We start from the raw sequence: 17,168 nt of genomic DNA, 5'->3' as shown, positions 1-17,168 counted from the left end.
CCCGTGTCATTGTATAAGAGCTTGACACAGTTTATCACTTATGCCACCACCTCTGAGCTCCCGCTGGGACCTGCCATGGACACAGTGTCTCTGCATAGCTGGGGTTTATTCATCGTCCCCCCAGGACAGATCACAGCAGCGCAGCCCCGGTGCAGGTGCCGCACACGTCATCCCTCCGACCCACGTCCGTCTCTCCCCCTTCCTCGTCGGGTCCCCGTGGAACAGATTTGTAACTGTCCATTACTCAGCGAGACCACAGGGTCCCGCTCGCTGATCCCTGTAAAGCCTTTACTGGCCGCTGCCCACTGACGGGCTGCAGACACCTCGGCACATTGCTTCGAGGGGACAGCTGTCACAACATTCATCAGCAGCTCAGGGAAATGTGTCGTTCCACCCTCCCATGCTGACTTGGCTTCTGCCTCACATTAGGACAAAGGTGGACGGTTTACTGCACTTAATGGGATGTATGGAGCAACACATGCGAGCGGGTTGCCTGCACAGATGTGTGCTGACACATTACTTCGCTGTTACTCTACAGTTTATGCGATGCAATATAAAAGCTTTGGCGCTCGCTCGTCTAAACATCCAGGGATGTCTCCGTGGGGAAAAGTTCACGGTGGGGTACGAACTGTTTAATCTGATCATTGGAGGAAAAATGAAGATAAAGCAACCTGCTTTCTTTGAACTTCTGGCCGTCTCTAAGTTTTAACATTACATCGCAAAGCAAAGCATGTCACTTTGATCCAGACCACAGCTCACATCTTGAATCCTGTATGAACAGAAGACATTCTTTTAACCACGAAGATGATGTTTAATCAAGAGCACAACAGGCGACATTTCTGCATTAAAACGTCTAAAAGCATCACCACAGATAGATTTTCATCGGCAGTGGCGGCTGTTTAACAAATGAAGATGAGAACTCTGAGAAATGACACTCTGTGCATTTAACTGAAAGCTTCAGGTGAAGAACCTTTACCAGAACCAAACGCACATCTGCATGTATCTGGACGAACTGACCTGACGGTCTGGGCATTAAAGCATTAAACAATGAGAACATTTACTGTTTTCAGTCATGATTAAAATCCCAGCAACGCTCCACTGCTTCAACATTTCAGGGGTCAGCTCGTCGGCCCCCGCCATTAGAAGAAGAAGAAGAAGAAGAAGAAGAAGAAGAAGAAGAAGAAGAAGAAGAAGAAGAAGAAGAAGAAGATATTCCGTCTTCTTAGCTGCCACCACTGGTACTCCGACATTCAGCTGGGTTTGGTTCAAACATTCGGGGTTCTGCCGAGTCATCAAGTTACAAAATATCCTCCATATGCTGCTGATGGTTAAACCACAATGTCTCATTTTCTATTTCTACATGTCAAATACGGGCGATGTGACATCGTGGCAGCTTTCCAGTCGTTTGAAGGCACCTTTGACTGAGCCGAGTAATGGGAAGCGCTGCAGTCGACCCTTATTATAAGACAATCCCCCCTTTTCCCACGCTTGAATTTGGAAAATGACCCTGTGAGAAACAAAGAACTTAAAGCACAAATCCCACATTTTAGCAGTTTGCCCTCCTATGATCTCAAGAACTGCTAATATTCCTCATCCTGTTTATCACTCACACACTCTCCCTGAGTGCTGTTGGCATTTTTCACACCATCTATTTGATCTCCTCAAGCTCAAGCAAACTTTCTGCACTGGAGACGTTCAGAGACTTTTTTTTCTTATTTTCACATGTAGGGAATTTATTTCTGAGCCATCACAGACTCCCATAGGTTAAACAGGGTTAACTATGTTAGCTTTAAAGAAGTCACTATAAACTGTAAATAACTCCCTATAAACTCTCTAACAACCTTGAGGCGACGCTTCATGCACACATCCATAATGAAAATCAAAATCCAGTCAAAAAGAACAACACGCCGACCTTGAATATGACATGAAACAAATCCTCGAAGTCAAGTCAAGAGATGAAGAAAAGAGTGAAAATGGACGACTTCTAAAATAGCTCAGACAGGCCGCTTGGTACAATGAAGCGCGGGCAGCCGTTCCTGTGAAGCACTCAGCTATCACTTAACAGCCCTCACATGCCATTCATGTGCACACAGAACTAACAGCCATCGATTAGTGGATTCAGGTGCGCTAATTCAAGCGTAGAACAATGAGGGTACTTGGGGAATAATAGCCGCTGATCTTCAAAGTGGCTCGACGGTTTGATTCCTCGGTCTGTACTTCGCCTGTGTCACAACACGGGGAGGCGTTCAGGGCAAAGTGAAGACTACCAGCTGGATGCGACGACCCGGAGAATCAACACAAAACATGCAAGCAGGGGATGAAAGAGGGGTTTAATCCCTTCCATTCAATGCTCGCTTACAACACATACGAGGGTCTAAAGTGTGCGTTGGATGTGGGTAATGAGGGTGGGTTATGCCGTTGCCCCTAACCATGGCAGTCCTTCATTCGCAAACATTGCTCATGCACTTCAGAGCTCCCTGTTTGGAGCAGAAGAGCCAGAGATGGAGAGGATACGGGTAGAGACGTTCAGAGAAACTACTCCGTGAAATTAAAGAGATTATTGAGGATTTCCTCTGAAAAATGTGTGATGGTCAGGTGTGAATTAAAAATCCTGACTGGGGGGCCAGACGGGGGCGTCCAGCGTCATAAATGAGAGCCAAATAAACTACTTTAAATATTCTAATAAGAAATAACTTAAACAAGTAGCTGCTATTTGTAAGAGCCTATAGCCACTGGCAGATTAGGAGACAATGGACACAAACATGGGAAAAGACCCCCCCACACCCCTCCCACATTGGAGCCAGACACCCAGACTACAAACTGTGAGGTCAGTGCTCGTTTCCTGTGTGTTTTTGTGATTGTGTGGCACATATTTCTTTATACATGTTGGCTTCAAACCTTTTTTCTTTGCAGTCATGAAGCTCAGCAGAGCAGTTCATCTCACATCCAACGTTCATCAATGCAATCAAGACACCTGAGACACATCTGGAGATCAACCACCTACTAACAACCACCAACCGTTCCCACAGCCCACCCATGGGGACGCAAACCAGTGATCATTTATACTTGTATTAAAAAAGGTTCGAAAGTTCAGGTTCACGTGAATCGACTGATGGAAACCCTTTCAGGACACAGTCACAACAGGAAGCTCAACAAACACCAACAGCAGACAAACAAACTTTTTCAAAATGGAGGCAACTCACCAACGACGTCTCTCAGTGATCCGCAGGTCGACGAAACTCCAACAAAAACGGTCTGAAACATCCACAAAGGTCCAGAAGATCCACTGCAGTCAACATATTTAGTCCAAAACATGAAAATAATCCACAGAAAGATGTTTTCTCCTTCAAATTTACATGTGCTCCTCCTCCACTCTTCTTCTGTAGTTTCCCAGATTCAACTTCCTGATTCAAATACAGAGGTTTTGAATTACACCTCGTTTGACCAATCACGACCCACCATATGAAGCCCAGCAACCAGAGCAGCCAATAAGAGTCTGAGTTGATCAGGAAGGCCTCGTTCTCTTCTTCCATGTGAAGATCGAGCCAATCACAGCTGATTTTGTAGATGATTGACACCTCTAATAGCCAATGAAATTCTGAACACACTGAAATGCCACTTCAGTGACTTATTTACATCCCTGTCAGCTCAGATCAGGATTTCAGGGCTAACAGGGACATTACACTCAGTTTGAATGTATAAATGTTATAAATTCCATTAATATACGATATAAAGCCAAAATATAGGCAAAAATATGTTAAATATGAATATAGATGGTCAAGATTTTGATTTTATGAATATAAATGTTGATATTTATGTGATAAAGAACACCTATATATACCATTAAAGACAGCATATATTCAGTTTCTGTGGTATTTATTGAAGTTGGACTCGGGTAAGGCTTCATGCTGGGCTCCCATTGTGTTTTCCAGCTAATAAGTCCCAGATATAGTCATCTGCAGGCATCTAGTGAAAAAAAACTTCTACTTAAATATTCAAACTTTTATTACTCAATGCCAGTAGCACTTAAAGTGAGTCTGACTGCTGGGGATAAAAGTTCAGAGTGTTACCTTCGAGAAGAGACTGAAACCAAGCATGTACTACAGATGGTTCAAGAACAGCTTTCAATTTACTTTGGGTTTACCTTGGAGTGATTCCAGTAATGCACTATAAAACCATATATACAGAGCTTCAGATACAGAAATACATCAATGCTTTACAACATCCACATCGCACCTTATGTCCTCTCCTCTAACACACCTGAGTGAGAATCCACCATTCACTGCCTCCACTGATCATGTGGACGCTGGTCATAAACCTTCCATCTGCATGAGGACAACGAGAAACCATGGCTTTGAAGAATGATGGTGACATGAAGTAAAAGTGACATCGCGGACTGTAAACCACTTTGTGTCTGGACTCGGCCTCACCTGTCCCTTTGCTCACCTGGCACAGCTCTTTTATTGAGTTCACCAAGGAATGAATCTGCCAGCTTAGATTTCAACAGATTTGAATAAAGCTTGCACTGAAATACAAGTGCAGCTCAATGGGTTTTTATGGGTGGACGGCTGACACCTTTCACCTAAATATTAGCCGCATTGTTTGGTGGAGCACGTCACAGTCGGCTGCTCGTCCATCCCTTTCAGGCTCGTAAAAAAAGCTCTGGTGTTTCTCAAGCTATCGCTGGCAGTGATGGGCAGCGGTCCCGCCTTTCGTTTGAAGGCAGGGAAACCTCAGCAAACACGATGCTGAGTGCTCCAACTTGATTGATGACTTGTTCTTATTGATACAATGCCTCACATGTGGTTTGGCCATTGTAGCACATGTGGTTAACCAATAAAGGACAGATAGAGCTTGGATGCGAAGAGGACATGCAGATTACAGGCTTTGGTTCCTGTTCTAATTCAGCTCACTACATTGTCATTGGCTGGTAAACTGACTCCAATGGGCATGTCATATTTTTCAACCTGTCATTATTCTACCTCAGAGGTTTTTAAATAGGATTTCAGTCACGCTTCTTGTTCTCAATAGCGGGAGCTAACTGTGTTTTCTCATGGAGTAATTCAAGTGCACAAAAGCAAGAACGTCTTATTTCTTCTGTACTTATGTACTTTGGTGGGTTATCCTCGCTGATGGTAATGACTGACAAAATGCTAAAATACGACTCAAGTTACTATAAATTGGCGAAAATTGAACTCATAGGAGACAGAAAAGCAAAAGTTAAACACAAACTGGATGCTGTTTTTGTCACTGGTAATTAAAACATTCAGGGTTTCTTACAGATGTGTACAAAATGGAATTCCACTAATTAGCGGCGGCTAATCTCGCTCTGTCACATCTGATGGCCAAACAGTTGTACTCAACTGACATCTTGACCACTTGTATGTGAATCCATCATCAATCTAACTGGAACTGAAAACTTAGAGTCTCCATTCATGTTTGGCTCCATCTACACGCTAAATCAGAAGCAGGAGGTTTCTCCACCTGTGACAGGAGGATTAATGATGACATAACAGCAGTTTTAGGGGAGGCTGAATCCAGAGATCTGTCCTTGTTTGAAGGATTCTGTTTTTCCAACTCTGCTACAGGACCTGACTCAAGACTGCTGCTGCTTGTCTAAAGGCAGTTAATTTAGTGGGTGCAGCCAAATAAAGATCTTTCATACATGTCTGTCCCTGTTATGATGAAACAATTACCTGCTGCTAAGTTCAGCAGGTGAAAACGCAGGACTTTTAGCCAGGAGGCTGCTGTTCATGTCCTTTGTGAAACCAAAAGACTTATTTTAATTTGCCTAACGAACTTGTTACATAAACCCAAACCGTGAGCAGCTTTTCTGCCGAAACCTAAACAAATTACAGCCTTTTAACAGCGTTAAGCACGTGACACACGAAGGTGCAGAATGATGAAAGTCTGTCTGTCAGTCATTTTCAGTCCATGCCAAAGCTGCAGCGTTATTCATTGAGAGCGGTTGATGTAACAGCAGAACTGGCTGCTGGCTGCCATTTCCAATGTTAAAAGCCATTAAATGCAAAAGGTCACATGTTTGGAATTTTCTATCTGCTGATGAAGAATGAGGGAAAAGTCTCTGAATCCACAAATCCTCTGCAGTCGTGACTAACCGCTGCAGCGCTGTTGCTTTGGTCTATCACTGACTCATCATTGATACAAGCTCTCTATTCTAAATAATTTGGAACGGTTGTCTGGATGAGTGATGATTTTAAACATGCTCAGTCACAGTTAGGAGACGAATAGGCAGACTTTTAAAGGCTGATGATACGTTACTGAATGGCAAAAAATTAAAATGGTTTGAAGAGATATTTGTTTAGCTCCCAGAAATCAGTGCAGCAACTAGTTTTTATTTCTTTGTAACTGAGCATCAACAGTATAAACTATGCATTTGCAAAGAAAAAGGTGGAAGGCACTCACTTATTTTTAACCCCCATTCTCCACTTCCTGTCCAGCCTCGACCTCTGGTAACAAACAACACAGAACAAAACAAAAACAAAATTAAAAAACACCAAAAAAACCTCGTCATCTGAATATCTGCAGCGTTCTACAAACGTTTGTGCAGGACCTCCTTCATCCTTCCCTCTGATTTACTGAACCAACGTTAAGTGTCTGATTGATTTATTGACGAAACGTTAAATGCAGGCCAATGTGTCAACAAGACGATGTTGTGGGTAACAACCCTGATAATTAACGTGCTCTGACTGGGAAACACCCTGAACGGAGGTGAGCGTGTTGTCATATCTGCTCTTCTTTTTGTTAACAATGTCTTGATTATCTGCCAAACGGTCCGGTCGGGAGCCAGGTGCTTGTTTCTTGCGGTTGTCAGGACAAGGATGGGTGGCAACCATGTCAGCTGTGTGTGTGTGTGTGTGTGTGTGTGTGTGTGTATGTGTGCATGTATGCATGTGTTTGAACCTGATGCATTACTGACAGGAGCGGGCCCTGGTGCAGCAGTGAGCCATTGTTTTCCTTGGCAGAGATTAGCGGCCCCCAGGGGCCCGTGCTACAAAGAGAGCTCTGTTACCCACTAGAGTGCTTTATTGTGCCCCGAATTACCCCCGTGGAGAGGGGAAAAAACAGCATGGCAAATATCGAGCATGCATAATGTCAATGAGCAAAATGACAGCTGCTCAGGCAGAACTTACGTGCTGCAGGCTTCTCAAACGCTCGTCTTCTCGCGGCAATCGGTGCCGGAGGAGATGCACGGACTCTCCATGGTGAAAACTACTCCAGGCTGTGTGCAAAAACTCATTAATCTAGAAAATGTAGTCCAAATGTGCTCACAGACTTTTTTCTTTTAGGTCTTCATCACACTTGTGAAAGAAGTGTGTGACATTTGTGCCGCGTTTCCGCTTTGATTCTCGTGTTTAGAGCCCCTCAGTTTATCACATCAGAAAAGAGAAACCACGTTGTTTTGTGCGGCTTTGCTCCCTCTTAAGAGCTTGTTCTTTTTCATCTGAAACATGGGTAGAACTTTATATCCCCAAATTCCTCTAAGACGGCTCAAACCTCTCGAAAAGACGAATGGGGTCATGTCTACAAAGAGCAATAATCTTCTTTTCTCCGCGGCCTACAAACAGGCCTGTCAATTGGCTTCATTGTCAACATCCTAGGGGACTGCTATTTAAAAGTGTCAAGATCAAAAGGCTTGACTGACAAAGCACGCTTTTTATTATTGCAGTGGCAACCCATAAGCTTTTAATGTTGGAAATTACAGTCATTAAGTACAAGCTGTACAAGCCTTGGATCTCGACGGAGGCTTTGAGGAGTTAACCACAAATCAAAAAAACAAGCCCATAGCTGAGATAAAGAGGCTTGTATGTAAATATGAGCCCTTTGTACTGGTGAGCAGTGCAAAGAGCTTGTCTGCGGTGTCTCTTATCGTTCCAAGCAGCATGGGATTGATGAAATTTAAAGAGATGGTGCCTTTGGTTTGGAGTGGGGGGGGGGGGGGGTCCTGAAGAGAAAGAAAATGATAATGAAGGAGGAAGTGGGAGAGAGATTTTAATAAACAATGACAGTGGGAAAATTAAAAGTAAGAGCAAAAAACACTTGAAAAAGCTGCGAACGAGGGCGTGATAGTGATCTTTTTGGAACAGCCTGAATGACTTCCATCCACGCTCTCATTTCAGTATAAATAAACAGTTTGAGACGTTCAGAGCGCTGATCTGCAATCATGTAAAGGCCACATGTACAACATGCAAGTTCTCCCAAAGTGTTTGCCCCCCCAGCTCACTCCTCTGAACGGCTTCCCTTTCAAAGAGCGGGCTGGGATTGGGTGGACTTTGAAGATGAAATTATGGATGTTTGACCACACAGAGCACAAAACATCTGACAATACACAGCAAATTCAGTTCAACTTGGCAACCTTTTGAGTCCCTTTAACAACTTTATTTAAACTATTGAACACTAATTCTCATTGTTTGCTCAGGAAACTCTTGTTTTTACCTTAAACTGTTAAACTTGATTATAAGATTAGTTGGTAAAAATGTTTCTGATCTGTTGAACAGATGCTGTTATTTGGTAGAAACACACTTTGTTTGTGTGACTCACATCCTTTGTAACACCGCGACCTTATGTTCTGTCAAACAATGTGACAGTAAATACTAAGATACTACGCAGCAAATAAGTCAGATTATGTCAGTGTTGTAATATCGAATTGCTTGAAATGTCTCAGTTTTGGTCTCCACCGGCTCCAGAGAAAAGCTGTCTTCACTAGCTAGCGGCTAGCTTTGTGCGCTGCTGCATGTCGGACTTGTTGGGCTGTAAAAGGCTCAGCTGTGCAGTAAGCTTTGAGTCATAAAACTACAACAATGAGCTAAAAGGTAATAAAACACCTTGTGCTGCTGAGGTGGTTGGTTGCTCACAGCTCAGACTCAGTTCAGTCTGTGTAAATGTCAAACATATAGATGAATTAATGCGGGTTTAGCAGGTTTCTTCCCAGTGTGACAAAGGTTGCAGCTTTCACTGAGGATATGCATTGTTGCTTGGAGTGAGAAAGACAGAGAGACAGCTCTGTCCCGGCTAACTTGCAGTGCAGTGTAGTGCTGGTAGTTGCCCTTTGAGTGGCCACTGCGGTGAAAGGCTGGTGGGCAGGGGTGACTCGGCCCTCTCCTCATTGTTCCCGGAGCTTGGTATTCCTCTCATAGCATGCCCCGGGCTCTAGAGGATATGCTTTTAAAGATCTCAGGCCCTCCTAATGGCCCCACTCACCTCCCCAACTCACACATTTTAACAAACACACCCCTCGAACTTCATTTCTTTAATTCTCCACCTCAGAGCAGAAGGTGAGTTCACTCACAGAAACAACGTGAGAGCAAAGATAAAAGTCCTGACAGATTATTTGTGCATTTGTTTTAATCACAACCCCACCTTCTCCATATATCCTCCCTTTCATCCCTCCTCTCTCAGGCCTCTCTCTGTCTGTTTTGCTGAGTGTCCCGCTCAGCTGGCCAGCACCTTTTCACTCTTTGCCTGGGGAATTTTCCCCTGCATGTCAAGTGTAGCCATTAGAAGGAAGGGTTTGGATGAGAGGTGCTTGTCACGTCCCCGTCCCCCTCACCTTTGAATGGAGACAATAGAGCTGTTCTTTATGTCCAGATGACCACACACAAATACACACACATAAACACGCTGCCAGGAAACTGAAGTGTCCTGCAGCAGTCAGGGCCCGTACGCTAAACTCACATTTCAAAGAAAGGGTATATTACATAACAAAGCCGTGATTGCTGCATTTACCACCGCTGTGGTCAGGACGACATTACTTGAGGACAAGTTAATTTCAAGACAAGGTCGACAGTGCAGAGTCAGGACAGAGCGGATATGTCGCCAAGCCACAGCCAAACCGAAGCAGAAAGGGCTATCTGTGGAGAGCCTCAGAGGACGGGGGACAGAAGAGTGGAAGAGTCGTGCAAGTAGTTTCTTTTAAAAACCCCAAACCACAGTCTTTCCCTGAAACCAAGATGATCCTCGCCGTAAAGCTGCATTGACTGAAGTCCATTTTGGCCTCCACCAGCTCCTGAGGGGAAAATCTGGCTCTTCAGCCACCAGCTAGCAGGCTAGTTAGCATGTGGTGCTGGTCAGGAAGTGTATAACAGGGCCATCAGACCTTTTTTCTGAAGCTGTTAAGAGTGGATATTAGCAGCCACAAAACCAAAACAATGAGCTAAAAGATGCTAAAACGCTCTGTAGGGCTGAGGGGAACTAATGCTCTATGAGCAACAGCAGTCGTGCCCCTACTGCTCGGGCATGGACAGTAATGGCTTTGAAGCAAGCTTACCAGTGAAGCTTGTAGCATGACCAGTGAGCTCACAGTGAAACTGAGGCGTTTGGTTTGATTCGGTTTGATTAGATCGGAGAGAAACCAGCAGATTTGTGGCATTTAAATGTCTGCCTCACAGGTTGTAAACCTCACCTGGTGGGCAAGAGATAAAAATAAAAAAGAGCTTACTCATTTCTGCATGGACCTGTGCCTATTAGGTATCTACTGGATGCTGTTTTTTCAGGTAGATTAAAAAAACTGCAGTGTCTTCATGTCTTTGTGCAGCAGTGTTTGTTTATTTGGCATCATGGCCTGAGGCTGGAGCTGCTTTGTGTCAGCAGGAGCCCAGCCTTGACACAACAGGTCCCAGTCCACCGACTTTCACTGGCTGGCTTCTCCTGATGACAGCAGCCACGCCAAAGATTACCAGAGATGACTTTAATTGTTTCACTTTCTTTGTGGCAGCCAGTCTTGCTCAGGCCACATGGCTTTGGATTTGTCTGTCTGGGCTTATTCCAGGAGAGTCACACGTTGAGCTTCAGGCCTTTCTCAGCTATATGAGGGAGCCATGAATCAAATTTGTTGATTGTCAGAGTCCAGGAGATCCAGTTGTAAGGAGAGCTGAGGTAAATTAGCCTGCTGGAAGTGATAAGTGCTGGGACGAATCATTTTAAGTTAGTTAAGTTGGTAAAAATCAGGTCCTTCTGTTCAAGGACTGAATTTCCTTTTGATGTCACTTCATTATTAACAAAAACAAAAACAACTCTGCACAAATGGCCATCAAATCCTTCAGTTCATGTTAAAAATCTTGCAGTTATATGGTTTTTAGGTGTTACAGCATAGCATCGTGTGTCACAGCCTCCATGACATGCCAGTATGAAAGGGCAACAGGATCCAGGCCAGACATTGTGCTTTGCAATCTTGAGGCCAGGAACTATGAGGAAGCTGCCAGGAAACGTAAAGCACACTCTCTGTAAGGGCGCAACGCAAACTTGGCATTCAGCACGCTCTCCGGCAGCTCCCTTAAGGCCACGGGTGTCAGGACATGTTACTCCCCCTGCTACCTTTTTACACGATGTGGCGCTGCACTTTTCCGAGGAGCGGACCCTGACAACCTTATCTAAAGGCCTCTTAAGTGGCTGGCTTTAGAGAGTGACTTACACAAAGTTTAGAAAACACACATTAAAACAAGCTGCAGAGGAATCAGAGAACGGAAAGGGGTCATTGTAAGCCTTACAGCGGCATTGCCATTCCCACCACCACGGGTTTGTCTAAGCCCCTTACCGATAATGCGCTGTACAGTCTGGCCCCCATACTTGCCTCCTTGACTGACAAAGTCAATCATAGCAGCGGATTAGCAGATTGCACGGGGGCCCTCCACCTCTACGTGGCAGAGGTTGTGTGTAATGTGCCCATGATGGACGTGCTGCGACATGTAGCAGCTGGTTCCAGCGCTCCGTCACCCTCCACCTCTCTGTCCCTTTCATGCCTGCTACCATCCCTCCCTCCATCCATTCTTTACCTCCTCCCTCCTCCCGACTGGGTTGCTACATCTGAGTTGAGACGCATGAATCAGGTGGGAGGCCTGTCCTTTGCCTGCAGCAACAAGAATGTCAAGATAATCTTCAGGTGGCTGGTACACACACCGGCTTAGTCCCAGGGCTGATTGCTGACCTCTCCTGCTAATACGTAGTAGGTTAGGAAAACACAGCTCCTGAGGAAACATAATGCTACCCTTCAAATACTCACAGGCTTTATAACGCACCCCACAGCGAAGGCACAAACAAGCCCTGCTGCTTACAGGCATTCCAGCTGCATATAAACACAGACCTTAGGCTTCGCCCAGCTAACCCTTCTCCTAGTTTTCCAGAGCCAGCTTGGGTTTGAGTGAACTGAAGCTAGCAGGGGTACGGGATTAATCGTTACGCACTTGTGAGCTGCGTAATGTGCCGTAAGAGGTCATCACCAGTAAACGCTCAGAGTGAGCAAAGCTAGCTTTTTTCATCATGTATTGGATCACTTTTGCTTTCATTTTGCATTGCTGCTCTGCTTTTTGTTCTTTCTCCTGAGCTGTCCATTGAGGGTTTTGTGCAGCCGTCGCTGCTTAGTTTTAGCTGAAAATGCCAAATTTGGAGGGAGGGGATACGAGGCTAGATTGTCACTTCAGGGGGCAAAGTTTTAAACTGAGCGATATTTACAAGATTACTTAGAGAGACTCGACAGTTTCCACCATGAGCCAGCCTGTGACAGCAGTGGCAAGGAAAGACCCCCCTTTAACAGGCAGATGCCTTGAGGAGAACCAGGTTCTGGACCGGTGGCCGTCTGCCTTGATCACACTGAGCAGTCAAACAGCCTGTTATGCTTTATTTGAGTTTGTAGACAGCAAATCAGAGCTAAAAAGAGTGCGAATATTAGCGTTATTCACCATGAAGACATCCCAAATAAATGCGTATGTTGCTACGCTGGATGTGAAAATAGGCTTGTTTGCTAACGCGTTAGTGATAGTCATGCTCGGTGCATCTTTATCTAAAAATATGAAAAATTAGGTTTCAAACCCATTAAAAGAAAACTGTAGATTGACTCTAATGGCACAAAATGCTGAGTGTACTGTATGAATGAAAGCTGTCCCATGCAGCTCTGAATAAGAACGTAAAGCTGAACATTTTTCTTCATCCTTTCCTCCCTCAGGTTGAAGCATCAGGAGATGGTGGGCGGTGAATCCTGGTCCCCGGGTGAAGACTGGTGCCTCTAACCTCACCTCGCCTCACCCTCTGCTTGTCAGTTCATAATTTATCTGTAAGGTAAGGATAATCATTTTATTGCAAAAGGGGTTTAAGTTCTCTGCTTTGCCCACAGTGGCAAGAGATGTGCTCACTCTGACCAATCAAAGTTTCCACCTCTCACGGAAAATTACATCAGTGTGTTATTACAGTTAGTGAAATCAACTCGCATGCAGGGGCAGCAGACAGTCACCTCAATGGAAATCCATTGATGAGGCTGTTACTGCGCTGCAGGTGTGATTTAGCCACAGCTGTCTGGGGTAAGAACAATGCTAATGTCAAGCGGGGCATACCTGCGTCTTGTGTCAGGCGTGTGTCAGTCCTGTTTGTGGTGCTTAGTATAACCTTATAAGGGCTGCTTCCCTCCAGGCCTCGGCATTATGAGCCACGAGGTCCAGCCGACCTCCTGCGCGTATGAGTTATGAAATGACTGTCTGTGAGTTGTCAGCATGGGTTTAATTGTTTCAAACCCCTCCCTTTCCCCTCTGCTTGCTTTTTGCTCAAGTAAGTAAGTAGTTTCCACATTGCAACCTCATCCGCTGTGTGTGTGGGTGTGTGTGTGCAGCCAGACAAACGTCTGGGGCCTTGCCTCAGCCAGCTGCTCCCAGAGTTGAGGTGGAGCACCTGTACGCTGACTTACTCATTCACAAACACAAGGCCTTACACATATATACACACATTCGAGATTGTCTGGCATTGGGATTACAACCGGCTGACTTCTTCCAAACATGTGAGTCACACCGTGTGTTCGAGACATTCATAATAATCCAAATAATTTAATCACTTTTGCATTCGGTTGGAGGCAAGCTGAAATTTACTGCACCCACTCTCTGTCAGCCTGCATTCTTTAGCTCACTTGTCACTTGTGAATTCATCCTGGTCAAATCTGGGAACAATGAAAAAGAACAAAACAATGACAGGCAGGCCTCCAATCTACCATTGTCTTAAAGGACTTGGCCTCAGCTTTATTCCAATCACTGTTAAACCAGCTCTGACACCCGGAAGACTTGCGTCACGACTTGAGACTTAGACTTAATTTTGCCCTCAGAGACTGAGTACTTGACATGATTGATGACTGGAGACTAGACTTGGATGACTCGTAACTCCAGCGACCACAGACTAGCACAACCTCTAGGCACAAACTCTAACGACTTGGATGAGTGGAGGTGACTTGGACTTGTCCTGAGGGACTTCAGATTTGTCCTGAGACATGGCCGGACAGGAATGACTTGAAATAGATTTGGTGACTTGTGACACAGATGACTTGAGACTTGGACGGAGGAGTGGGAGCGTTCCCCGGAGTCGGCAGCAGGACACTGGATCGACTACGGGTTGTAACTCCGGAGATGTTGGAGAATCTCCAAGCTTGTCTGTCAGACACAAGAGGATATTTATTTGATATTTGTTGGCAAACTGTTGTTCTGACTTCCACACTGAGTGTCTTCATTTGCTTCCTGATGGGACCTCTGTTGATCAGGACTCATTCATAGGTGGCTGAACTGAGGGTTTGTGTTGAGCTCTGGCTGCCTCCTTGGTGGAGGTCTAGCAGCACTAAATATCTACTCATCATTATGGATTTTCCATGTCTTTCCACACTAATATAGTCTCATAAAAATACAAATTTTATAAGACATTGAAAACAGGAAACAATAACAGGCTCAGAAAAAGTCTGGCTCTTGGACAAAAGTGGAGGAACAACATTGCAGCCGTAGGGAGAATGGGACACACCCAAAGTTTGGCGTCCACGTGTCGATTAAATGCCCATAATAACGCACAAGTAGGGGTTACAAGCAAACATTTAAGTGCTCGGGACTCACAGGAAACCTTCGGTACCAATGCGGCACACTCTGAGCAGGTCCACTGTGTGATTTGCAAGGCAGAGGGTGTTAACTTACTGCTGCTGCTTAATATGTTGATGATACCCCTTATGTGGATTTCTGTTAAATCCTCATGGCTTTACTACTGCTTGGTTAGACTTAAACACAACCCTTCCCTGTTATTGCAAGGGATTCTCCATAAAGCCAACCCAGATAGAGCTACAGTTACCACTGATCCCGCTGGTGTTGGGAAAGCATGCAAAGCATCTGGGTCTGTCCCGGCGAGAGCCCTATTACTCATGGTTGATAATCCTGCTGGTCCTATAAGGAACATTCAGATGAAACACACCCAGAAAACAGAAGGAAGGAAGTGAGACAAAAAAGAGGGGACAGGACAGGAAAGGACACTGGAGGACGTAAGGAGGGATGTGGAGAGGTAAGGGTGAAAGGTGAGGGAAAAGGGGATGACAGACAGAAGGGATGAGCAAAAGTAAAAGGAAAGGAGGCGAGCTCTGATAAGATGTGCTCGGCCTTCTGTGAGTTTCGTTCTGTGATTTCTGAGCCAACGCTCGAGGAGAAGGTTTGCTTTGTGTTATTTTAACTTTGAGAGGAACAAACCACGATGGGGTGAGGAGAAGACACACGCTGCTCAACAGAAAAATTAGACATGCAACATTAGCTGAAAGCAGTAACAGGACACTTCACGCTGCTTGTCTCAGCCTTTGCAGTCTTACAAAAGGCCTTCGAGATAACGGCCAAATGAGCGTATTCTTATTAAAATAGACTGTTGACTCTACATGTGATCCACTTTACGGCCTGTGCCACCTGACTCCAGGCCCAATCTAATCAGGTCACTACAGCCGGCTTGCTGCTCCAGGACCAGGCCACTCCATCCTTTACCTCAGCTGATATGCATGTGGTCAAGAGAAGGAAGTGGCTGAGATAACTGAGGCGTTTCTCAGTCAGACAGGCATGAGGTAAGGCATCAGGAATCTCACAAGGCATTACCTCAGTCTGCAAGCCTATGAGCGGCTGTTGCAGCGACTGCCTAAAAAAAAAAGAAAAAAATTAAAAAAACACACCCCGGAGGTGGTACCTATTTTAGGCAGCAGGCCCTGATTCATTGTCATTATGATTGTCTGCTGTGGTGGGAGAAAACACCGTGACTCATAATTTCACATTATGAGCTCGGCTAGGTGTGCGTGCAGTCAGAGCCCATGCCTGCTCTTGTTGCAGTGTGTCAATTTGTGAAGCGATTTCACACATTTTCCTAGAAGCTGAAGCAAGTAGCAGGTTTGTTTGGGGAGCCGTGTTGCAGGCTGAGATACTGTAACGTAGGCACAGTTGCTTTCTCTCTGAGCCCTTGTCTCGTCTTGTTATATCCTGAAAAGCAATAATCTTTTTCTTCTTTAGCAGCAACCTGTGCTGCTTCCTGGCACGGCCGCAAGGAATGTTCAGAATGCACCTGAAACAGTCAACAATAAAAGTATTTAGGAGACATTAAATTGGACACAATGACTGCAGAGTACAACAGATGCCTTTGTTGTGTGTACTCGCAGCTCACCGCAGAGGTACAGCACAGGCAGGGATCCTATTCCAGCGCTGTAATCTGAGATAAAAAAGAAGAAGGAGAAGTGTTCGGGGGGAAAGACTTTACAGGGTGGGTAGCTTCAGATGCTATCTGCTCCTCTGCATCTTCTGAGCCATCAAAGACTGTGTGTGGCACACTCGCTCACCGTGATCCTGAGCCAAGGCGCCGCAAAATTAATTTTGATCTGAGCGATATCCACGAGCAGAAGCCTTGTGCCCACGCCCAGAGAGGACCCGTCCAAGTCTCCCTGCCTCTGATGTTTTTGACTCTGTGCCCTCTGCAGAGGCTCCCTCGCAATGTGGCTAAATCTACAGGAATGTCAGCATAATGCGTCACGCCCGTGGAGCTACGCGAACATCTGATAGCTGCAAAAGTAAGCGTTTCTCTTTGGCTTCGCCGCACAGAGATATGAGGGGTTTGTTGTTTTGTTTTTGTTTCTTCCTCACCTCTCGGTTTTATCTCCCTTGGCAGCTGGCGCCAGGCATGTGTTTGGAAGAGTGGAGCATTGTTTTCCCTCACACTGTCAGGGAGGCTGTTTAAACCTGAAGTGTTTCAGCATTACGTATGTCGGTGGTGGACACACACACACACACACACACACACACACACACACACACACACACACACACACGCAAACATATTTGTTAAGCATACTTGTGGGAACTTCAGAGGACTGACTGGCATGAACACTGACTGAATGTCTTGTGTTC

The 17,168-nt window shown here is 45.3% G+C and overlaps 1 long non-coding RNA gene across 1 annotated transcript; it reads left to right on the top strand.

Annotated features, from left to right (window-relative positions):
- Window positions 1-12,985: 12,985 nt before the first annotated feature.
- Window positions 12,986-17,168, top strand: LOC139339919 (uncharacterized). The gene is made up of 3 exons (XR_011602928.1): window positions 12,986-13,071; window positions 16,742-16,831; window positions 16,930-17,168. It is a non-coding gene; the product is annotated as an uncharacterized lncRNA (long non-coding RNA).

The sequence above is a fragment of the Chaetodon trifascialis genome, chromosome 12 (genome assembly GCF_039877785.1).
Source record: "Chaetodon trifascialis isolate fChaTrf1 chromosome 12, fChaTrf1.hap1, whole genome shotgun sequence".
In the NCBI taxonomy this organism is placed as follows: domain Eukaryota; kingdom Metazoa; phylum Chordata; class Actinopteri; order Chaetodontiformes; family Chaetodontidae; genus Chaetodon; species Chaetodon trifascialis.
This window is presented reverse-complemented; position numbering and strand designations above follow the sequence as displayed.